Here is a 9,685-nt window from a genome sequence, read left to right on the forward strand (position 1 = left end):
CATCTTTACTAAAAATACAAAAATTACCCAGGGGTGATGTTGCATACCTGCAATCCCAGCTACTCGGGAGGCTGAGGCAAGAGAATCTCTTCAACCTGGGAAGCAGAGGTTGCAGTGAGCAGAGATCACATCACTGCACTCCAGCCTGGTCGACCGAGTGAAACTCTGTCTCAAAAAGAAAAAAAAAAAAAAGAAAGAAAGAAAAAAAAGAAGAGAAAAGAAAAAGAAAAAGAATTAACATGGGGTTCAGTCCATCCTTGTGGACTCCAGCTTGTGCTTGTGGGTTCTAACTTGTTCCATGCTCTCCCCAATCTTACCTCAATCTTCCCTTCCTGACTTCCTGCACCTGTGGGTTTCAAGTTCCAGCATCAAGACAACAGCCCTACAAAGAGAACTTCACTAGCAACTACAATTGTTGAAGGTCAAATTCGTGTAGCAAACTGTGTGTGTGTACGCCCACATATGTATTAAAGGTTCAGCTTTGCTGATACAGAATTTGGTACTAAGAGTGGTTCCAGAAGACCAGAATCTTAACAATGAGATCTGGTTTTTCTTTCTCTCTTTTTTTTTTTTTTGAGATGGAGTCTCACTCTGTCGCCCAGGCTGGAGTGCGGTGGCATGATCTTGGCTTACTGCAAGTTCCTCCTCCCGGGTTCACGCCATTCTCCTGCCTCAGCCTCCCCAGCAGCTGGGACTACAGGCGCCTGCCACCACGCCCAGCTAATTTTTTTGTACTTTTAGTAGAGACGGGGTTTCACCGTATTAGCCAAGATGGTCTCAATCTCTTGACCTCGTGATCCACCTGCCTTGGCCTTCCAAAGTGCTGGGATTACAGGCGTGAGCCACCGCGCCCGGCTGAGATCTGGTTTTTCTAGAATTGGTTCTCTAATTAAATTGAAAGCCATTAATGACCTTGTTTTCAGTGATGAAGGGTACACTGATAGGTCATAGCATGGAGTGGCAAGGCAGTCACTCAGACCATCACCAGTAGCTTCCTATATTAGGTTTCTAAACAGTTTAGTGAAAATAAGAAGTGTAATGGGGTTGGCCCGTTGCTTCTGACTGTGCTGGAAAACTTGGAGCTGAGGTGGAATGATGGCACTCAGAACTTTACCTTCCCAGCTCTGGTTCTGTATAAGGGACTTGAAAGCTTCTGTGAGTGGTGGCCCTGAAAGAAACTTGTATTTCCCATAGTCATAGTGCTGAGATTTCTGAAAACCAAAGCTAAAGTCTAATCCAACAAAAGTTGAACTTCTAACCTCACAGGGTCTCTTTTGTTAAAGTTAGGGCTTTGATTGGGGAGGAATGGGATCCTGAAAATTGGGATGGAGACATATGAGCAGATTCCAGTGAAGCTGAGGACTTTAAGACCCCTAAATTCTGCCAAATCTCTTTGCCTGCAGAGGCAGCCCTTTCACTCTTGCCTGCAGAAGTGAGTCTCCTCTTCCCTGAAGAAACCGTAATGGCCTTCCATAAGGCAAGGCATCTATGCTCCTCAGGACCTATTCCTATCACTTCTTACTTCTAAGACCTATGACTAGACTCAAGGCTCAAGAGAATGTGAAAGGTGAGGTATAAAATGTGACCCATGAGGGGGTGCAATACACACCCAAATAATTGCCAATTTATATCAACAGAGAACTGGGGAGTATGTGCAGAAATGGATCTTAAGGGTGTGGAATCAAGATGGGAGACAATATAGTTGGATCAAGTCAAATGTATTTACATTGGCCCACCAAGCAGAGATGTAATGTTTGAGCTTGAGGGGCTAGGAATGGTTCTGACAATTTGCTTGGTTGGCTGATTGATATATGGACCCGTACCTGGGCCTATAATAGGTTGAAAATGCCAGAATTTCCTTGGGTGTACTAAAGAGCATGAATCAGCATATTTTTTTTTTCTGTAAGAAGCCATAGAGTAAATGTTTTAGGTTTTACAGGCCAGTCTCAGTTTTTCACTCTTCAGCTCTCCCATTGTAGCAATAAAGCCATCAAGGACAATTTGTAAGTAACTGAGCATGGCTGTGCTCCAATATAAGTTTATTTATAAACACTGAAATTTGAATTTGTATCATTTTCATGTGTCACAAATATTATTTTTCTTTCAATTTTATTTCAACTAAAAAAATGTAAAAACCAATTCTATTTTTTGGGCCACACGAAAACAGCCCAGGAATTAGATTTGACCCATGGACTGTCATTTGACGATTCCTGCTGTAGTGAAAGGTGGCCAAAGGCTCAGGGAGATTGGAATGCTGGAGTGGCTTTATCATGTAAGATTTGCTCATCTATACACATTGACAGTGCCAAGGGGACACGACTTTCATCCTAGCTATCAGAAATAAATTTGTGAAGGAGAGTCCTAGCATCCTTGAAGAGCTCTGTGGTGGCTCTTCTTTGTAGGTCAGAAACTCTAGTGGAGGTCATCAAGATGGCTGACCAGAAGTGCCCAACACTCAGCTGCATAGAGTGTCTAAGAGAAAACACTGGAATTCAGCAAAGAAGTGACGAAACCCCAGAATATTGTGATGGCAGCATAGACAGGGAAGCAAAGCACCTGAGCAGTTTTGGTGCAGAGCCAAGAGGACTCCCCATTGCAGGTAAAAGGTAAGTGGGGGGTGCCCTGCAGTCCTTGCTGCAATCCTAGCTATAAGAGGGCCTCATGGTCCTCACAGGCCTGAAGCCCAGTCTAGGGAGCTGCCTAGAATCCACATGGCTACACTGCCCCAGAGAAGGGACTCACACTGAGGCCCCACTCCCAAAGACCCAGGCTGCTACCACACAGGGCTATTTTGAGAACAGAGCCCACTGCTAGAGGGCATTCTGCCTTGGATGCCAATAGCCCCTGCATCTCCACATCCCTGGGGTCCTTCTGTTATTCCACCATGTCCACACAAAAGGGTGCAATGCCACAACACCAGTTAGATCCAGAAATACAGCTATGACCCCAGCATTTGAACTCATACAGTGCCCCACACCCCAGGGAACAGGCAATCTATCACAGCAGGGTGGCAGCCCCCAAAACATGGGGAACCAATGTGCAAATCCCTCAGGGACCAAGGACTTGCCTGCCTGGTGCCCAACAGTGACGGCAATGCTGCCTCACAACTAGCAGAGCCACCATGCCCAGTGCACACTTCCCTGGGGTTCACCCAGCTCCTTCCTCCAGCAAAGCCACACCACTGCCTCCTCAAACACCTGAATATTAGGCCACTGAAGTATTCACAGACACTGCTGACATTAATTACAGCCAAAGAAATTACATGGAGATCATACTACTGTGTTTATCCAGAACCACAGCCAAAGCATCCTACACAACCGACACTATAGGGTACATATGCAGGAAAAAGTCTTTACTTATGAAAGTTACTCCATAAAATTGGAAGAGGTAGCTATTACACCAGATGTGTAGGAACATAAGAAACATGAAAAAGCAAGAAAACATGACACCTCTAAAGGAACACAATAATCCTCCAATAATAGACCCCAAAGAAGAGAACATCTGTGCAATTCCCAAAAAAGAATTCAAATGATCTTAAGGAAATTTGATGGGATGCAAGAGAATACAAATAGACAATTCAACAAAATCAGGAAAACAGGGCTGGGCGCAGTGGCTCACGCCTGTAATCCCAGCACTTCGGGAGGCCGAGGTGGGTGGATCACCTGAAGTCAGGAATTTGAGAGCAGCCTGGCCAACATGGCAAAACCCTGTCTCTACTAAAAATACAAAAACTAGCCAGGCATGATGGTGCATGCCTATAGTCCCAGCTACTTGGGAGGCTGAGGCAGAAGAATCGCTTGAACCCTGGAGGCGGAGGTTACAGTGAGCCAAGGTCGTGCCACTGTACTCCAGCCTGGGCAACAGAGTGAGACAACATCTAAAAAAAAAAAAATCGGGAAAACAGTTCATGATCTGAATGAAAAAAAAATCAGTAAAGAGAAGGATATCATAAAAAAAAAAACAAAACAGAAATTTTGGAGCTGAAGATTTAATAAATGAATTTTTTTTTTTTTTGAAACAGAGTCTTGCTCTTGTCGCCCAGGCTGGAGTGCAATGGCATGATCTTGGCTCACTGCAACCTCTGCCTCCCAGGTTCAAGCAATTCTTCTGCCCCAACCTCCTGAGTAGCTGGGATTACAGGCCCCTGCCACCATGCCCAGCTAATTTTTGTATTTTTAGTAGAGACGGGGTTTCGCCATGTTGGCCAGGCTGGTCTCGAACTCCTGACCTGGTGATCTGCCCACCTCGGCCTCCCAAAGTGCTGGAATTACAGGCGTGAGCCACCGAGCCCGGCCAATAAATGAAATTTAAAATATAATTGAGAGCTTCAACAACAGACTAGGTCAAGCAGAAGAAAGAATTTCTAAACTTGAAGACAGGTCTTTTGAAATAACTCAATCAGACAAAAAATAAAATAAAAAAGAATGAAGGAAGCCTACAAGACCTATGGGACATTGTTAAGCAAACAGATATTCAAATTTCCAAAAGGAAAAGAGATGGGAAAAGACACAGAAATCCTATATAATAAAGTAATAGCTGAGAACTTCCAAAGTCTCGGGAAAGGTATGGACATCCAGATTCAGGATGCTCAAAAGTCCCCAAATAGATTCAACCCAAAAAGGTCCTCTCTGTAGCACATTCTGGTCAAACAGTCAAAAGTTGAAGACCATGAAGGAATTTGAAAAACAGCAAGAGAAAAGTATCAAGTCACATATAAGGGAATCCCCATTAGACTAATAGAAGACTTCTCAGCAGAAACCTTATATTACAGGAGCGAATGGGATGATATATTCCAAGTGATGAAAGAAAAAAAACCTGGCAGCCAAGAATACTGTAACAGCAAATCTATCCTTTAGAAATGAAGGAGTCATAAAGTCTTTCCCAGACAAGCAAAAACTGAGGGAATTTATTACCACTAGAGTAGCCTTACAAGAAATCCTCAAGGAGTATTAAATCAGCAAATTATCTGAATAGGCATTTCTCAAAAGAAGACATACAAATGACCAACAAGTATATATGAAAAATATTCAACATCATTAATCATCTGGCAAATGCAAATTGATACTACAATAAGATATCATCTCACTCCACTTAGAATGGCTGTTATCAAAGAGAAAAAATAACAAAAGCTGGCAAGGATGCAGAGGAAAAGGAACTCTTATACACTGTTGGTGGAAATGTAAATTAGTACAATCATAATGGAAAACGGTATGGAGGCTCCTTAAAAACACCTAAAAATAGAACTATCCTATCTATGATCCAGCAATACACTCTAGGGTATATATTCAGAGGACAGGAAATGAGTATGTCAAAGAGATATCTGTACTTATATTGCCAAAGATAAGGTAAGCATGGTTACTATAGTTGATAGTGAAGTCAAAATAGTAATAAGAATAATCTGACTCAAAGAGACCTTCGGCATTCACTAGTTTATCATGGTATGCCTCGAAATGAAATAGATGGGGGAGCCTACTAAACTCTTGCTTGATCTGTCTAGGTGGGTAAGTTCTGAGTCTGGCAGACTTGCAGCACCATTCTCAATAGCCAAGATATGGAATCAACCTAAGTGTTTTTCAAGAGATGAATGGATAAAGAAAATATGGTACAGATACACAATGGAATACTATTCCACCGTAAAAATAATGAAATCTTGTCATTCGTGGCAACATTAATGAGCCTGTAAGACATTATGTTAAGTGAATTAAGCCAAGCATGGGAAGATAAATACCACATGTTCTCATTCATATGTGGAAGCTAAGAAAGTTGATATCATAGAAGTAGAGAATGTAATAGTGGTTACTAGAGGCTGGATAGGGGTTGAAGGGGATAGGAAGATGTTGGCAAATGGATACACAATTACAGCTAGATAGGAAAAATAACTTCTAGCATTCCTTAGCACTGTAGGATAACTATAATTAGCAATGATTTATTGCACCATTCCTCAGGACAATCAACCAGTCTGCTGATGGCTAATTAATTACATTGAACTGTCTCTTTTTTAATTTTCTTTTCTTTTTTGAGACAGAGTCTCGCTCCTGTCACCTAGGCTTGAGTGCAATGGAACAATCTCGGCTCATTGCAACCTCCGCCTCCCAGGTTCAAGAGATTCTCCTGCCTCAGCCTCCTGAGTAGCTGCGATTATAGGCATCCATCACCACACCCAGCTAATTTTCATATTTTTAGTGAAGACAGGGTTTCATCATGTTGGCCAGGCTGGTCTCAAACTGCTGACCTCAGGTGATCCACCCATCGCAGCCTCCCAAAATGTTGGGATTACAGGTGTGAGCCACTGCGCCCAGCCACATTGAACTGTTCCTGTCATGGAAAGGGCAACTCTTTTTTCTTATTTTAATTTTTTAATTTTTGTAATAGAATTCGCTTACCATACAATTCACATGCCATACAGTTCACACATTTAAAGCATACAAGCCGATCTGATTATTTCACATTGCATGCCTGTATCAAAACATCTCATGTTCTCCATAAATATATACACCTATGATGTACCCACAGCAATTAAAAATTTTTAAAAATCATGTACAAGTCAATGGTTTTTAGTATATCCATAGATATGTACAGCCATCATCACGATCAATTTAAAAAAAATTTTTTTTTTTGAGAGAGAGTCTTGCTCTGTCACCCAGGCTGGAGTGCAGTGGCATGATCACGGCTCACTGCAAACTTGGCCTCCTGGGTTCACGCCATTCTCCTGCCTCAGCTTCCCGAGTAGCTGGGACTACTGGTGCCCGCCACCACGCCCGGCTAATTTTTTGTATTTTTAGTAGAGCCGGGATTTCACCATGTTAGCCAGGATTGTCTCGATCTCCTGACCTCGTGATCCACCTGCCTCGGCCTCCCAAAGCGCTGGGATTACAGGTGTGAGCCACCGTGCCCAGCCCAATTTTAAAATATTTTTATCACCCCCACAAAAGAAACCCAATGCTCCATAGCTATTTTCCTCCTGTTCCCAAACGTCTCAGCCCTAAGCAACCACTAGTCTACTCTGTCTCTATATATTTTCCTATTTTGGACATTTCATATAAATGTATTCATATAATATGTGGTGTCTTGTGATTGGCTTCTTTCACTGAACGTAATGTCTTCAAGGTTCATCCGCATCATAGCATGTATCAGTACTACGTTCCTTTCTATGGCTGAATAATATTTCATTGTGTGGATTTACCACATATTGGGTTTTTTTTTGTTTTTTTTTTACGGACCCCGCCCCCCCCCAATATCGTTTATGCATCCGTCAGTTGGTAGATATTTGGTTTTGTTTTCACCTTTTGGCTATTATGAATAATATGAAAATAAACTTTTATGTATGTGTTATTATGTGGACATAAGTTTTCATTTCTCTTAGGAATAAAATTGCTGGGTCAAATGGTGACTGCATTTTTAACAGTTTGAGGAACTACTGGACTGTTTTCCATAGTGGCTGCAGTGATGAGGTGTGGTGGCTCACGCCTGTAATCCCAGCATTTTGGGAGGCCAAGGGGGGCGGATCACTTAAGGTCAGGAGTACGAGACCAGCCTGGCCAACATGGCGAAACCCCGTCTCTACTAAAAATACAAAAATTAGCCTGGCGTGCTGGCAGGCACCTCTAATCCCAACTACTCGGGAACCTGAGGCAAGATAATCCCTTGAACCTGGGAGGCAGAGGTTGCAGTGAACCGAGATCACACTGCTGCATTCCAGCCTGGGCAACAGAGGGAGACTGTCTCAAAAGAAAAAAAAAAGTTTTGTTGAACTAACTCATGAAGCCATCTGGTTTAAGACTTTACTGTGTCCATTAAAATGATCATGTGGTTTTGTAATTTATTCTATTGATATGGTGTATTACACTAATTTTCAGATGTTAAGCCACTGTTACATTCCTGGAATAAGTCCCACTTGGTCATGGTGTATAACACTTTTTATATGTCTCTGGATTTAGTTTGCTAGTATTGTGTTAAGGTTATTTGCATTTATATTTATAAGAGATATTTGTCTGTAGTTTTCTTGTGTCTTTCTCTGGTTTTTGTATTGGGGTAATACTGGTCCCAAATAATCCACTGGAAAGCGTTGCCTCCTTTTTTTAATTTTTGCAAGAGTTTAAGAATTGGTATTAGCTCTTCTTTAAATTTTTAGAAAAATTTGCCAGTGAAGCTATCTGGTTCTTGATGTGTGTGTGTGTGTGTGTGTGTGTGTGTGTGTGTGTGTGTGTGTGTGTGTGTCTTTGGTCATTAGTTCAATCTCTTTACTTATTAGAGGACTATTCAAATTGTCTGATTTCTCTTGAGTCAGTTTCAGTAGTATATGTCTTCTAATAATTTATTTCAACTGGGCGCAGTGGTTCACGCCAGTCCCAACACTTTGAAAGGCCAAGGCAGGTGGATCACTTGAGTTCACTTGGTCTCGAACAGGAGTTCGAGACCAGCCTGGCCAACATGGTGAAACCCCATTTCTGCTAAAAATACAAAAATTAGCCAGGTATGGTGGTGGGTACCTGTAATCCCAGCTACTTTGGAGGCTGAGGCAGGATAATCGCTTGAATCCGGGAGGCAGAGGTTGCAGTGAGCCAAAATCACACCACTGCACTCCATCCTGGGCGACAGAGCAAGACTCCATCTCAAAAAAAAAAAAAAAAAAAAAGAATTTACGGCCAACACGATGGCTCATGCCTGTAATCCCAGCACTTTGGGAGGCTAAGGAGGGTGGATCACTAGGTCAGGAGTTCAAGACCAGCCTGGCTTCAAGACCAGCCTGGCCAATATAGTGAAACCCTGTCTCTACTAAAAATACAAAAAAATTAGCCGAGAGTGGTGGCGGGCGCCTGTAGTCCCAGCTATTTGGGAGGCTGAGGCAGGAGAATCGCTTGAACCCAGGAGGTGGAGATTGCAGATCGCCACCATGCCTGGCTAATTTTTGTATTTTTAGTAGAGACAGGGTTTCGCCATGTTGGCCAGGCTGGTCTCGAACTCCTGACCTCAGGTGATCCTCTCACCTGAACCTCCCAAAGTGCTATGATTACAGGCATGAGCCACTGTGCCCAGCCGCATGATTTTGATTTTAATTTTAAAATCAAAATTTTATACAGATTTGTTTTGTTGCCTAGTGCGGGTTCTATCCTACAGAATATTCTCCGTGCAGTCGAGAAGAATGTGTATTCTGCTTTTGTTGGGAGAAGTGTGCTATAGTTGTCTGTTTTATCTGGTTGATTTATACTGTTCAGATCTTCCATTTTCTTGTTGATTTTATGCCTAGTTGTTCTATCCATTATTGGAAGTGAGGTACTGAAGTCTCCAACTATTATTGTGGATTTGTTCATTTCTCTATTCATTTTTATTGGTTTTTGCTTTATGTATTTTGGTGCTTTATTATTAGATGTATATGTGTTTATATTGTTATATATTCTGATGGACTGACCGCCTTATCATTATACAATGCTTCTCTTTATCTGTAGTAACTTTTTTGTTACAAAGCTTATTTTTTCTGAGGTTAGTATTGCCACTCCAGCTTTCTTGTAGTCACTGCATGATATATTGATATATTGTCTTTCATCATTTTACTTTACATTTTTGAATCTTACATGTTTTTCCTATAGATAGCTTTTGGCTTTATCTTGGTTTTTAAAAAAATCTAGTCTGAAATATTTGACTTTTAATTGAATTGTTCATTTCATCAACATTTAATATTATTATT

The sequence above is a fragment of the Gorilla gorilla genome, chromosome 20 (assembly GCF_029281585.2).
Source record: "Gorilla gorilla gorilla isolate KB3781 chromosome 20, NHGRI_mGorGor1-v2.1_pri, whole genome shotgun sequence".
Lineage (NCBI taxonomy): Eukaryota > Metazoa > Chordata > Mammalia > Primates > Hominidae > Gorilla > Gorilla gorilla.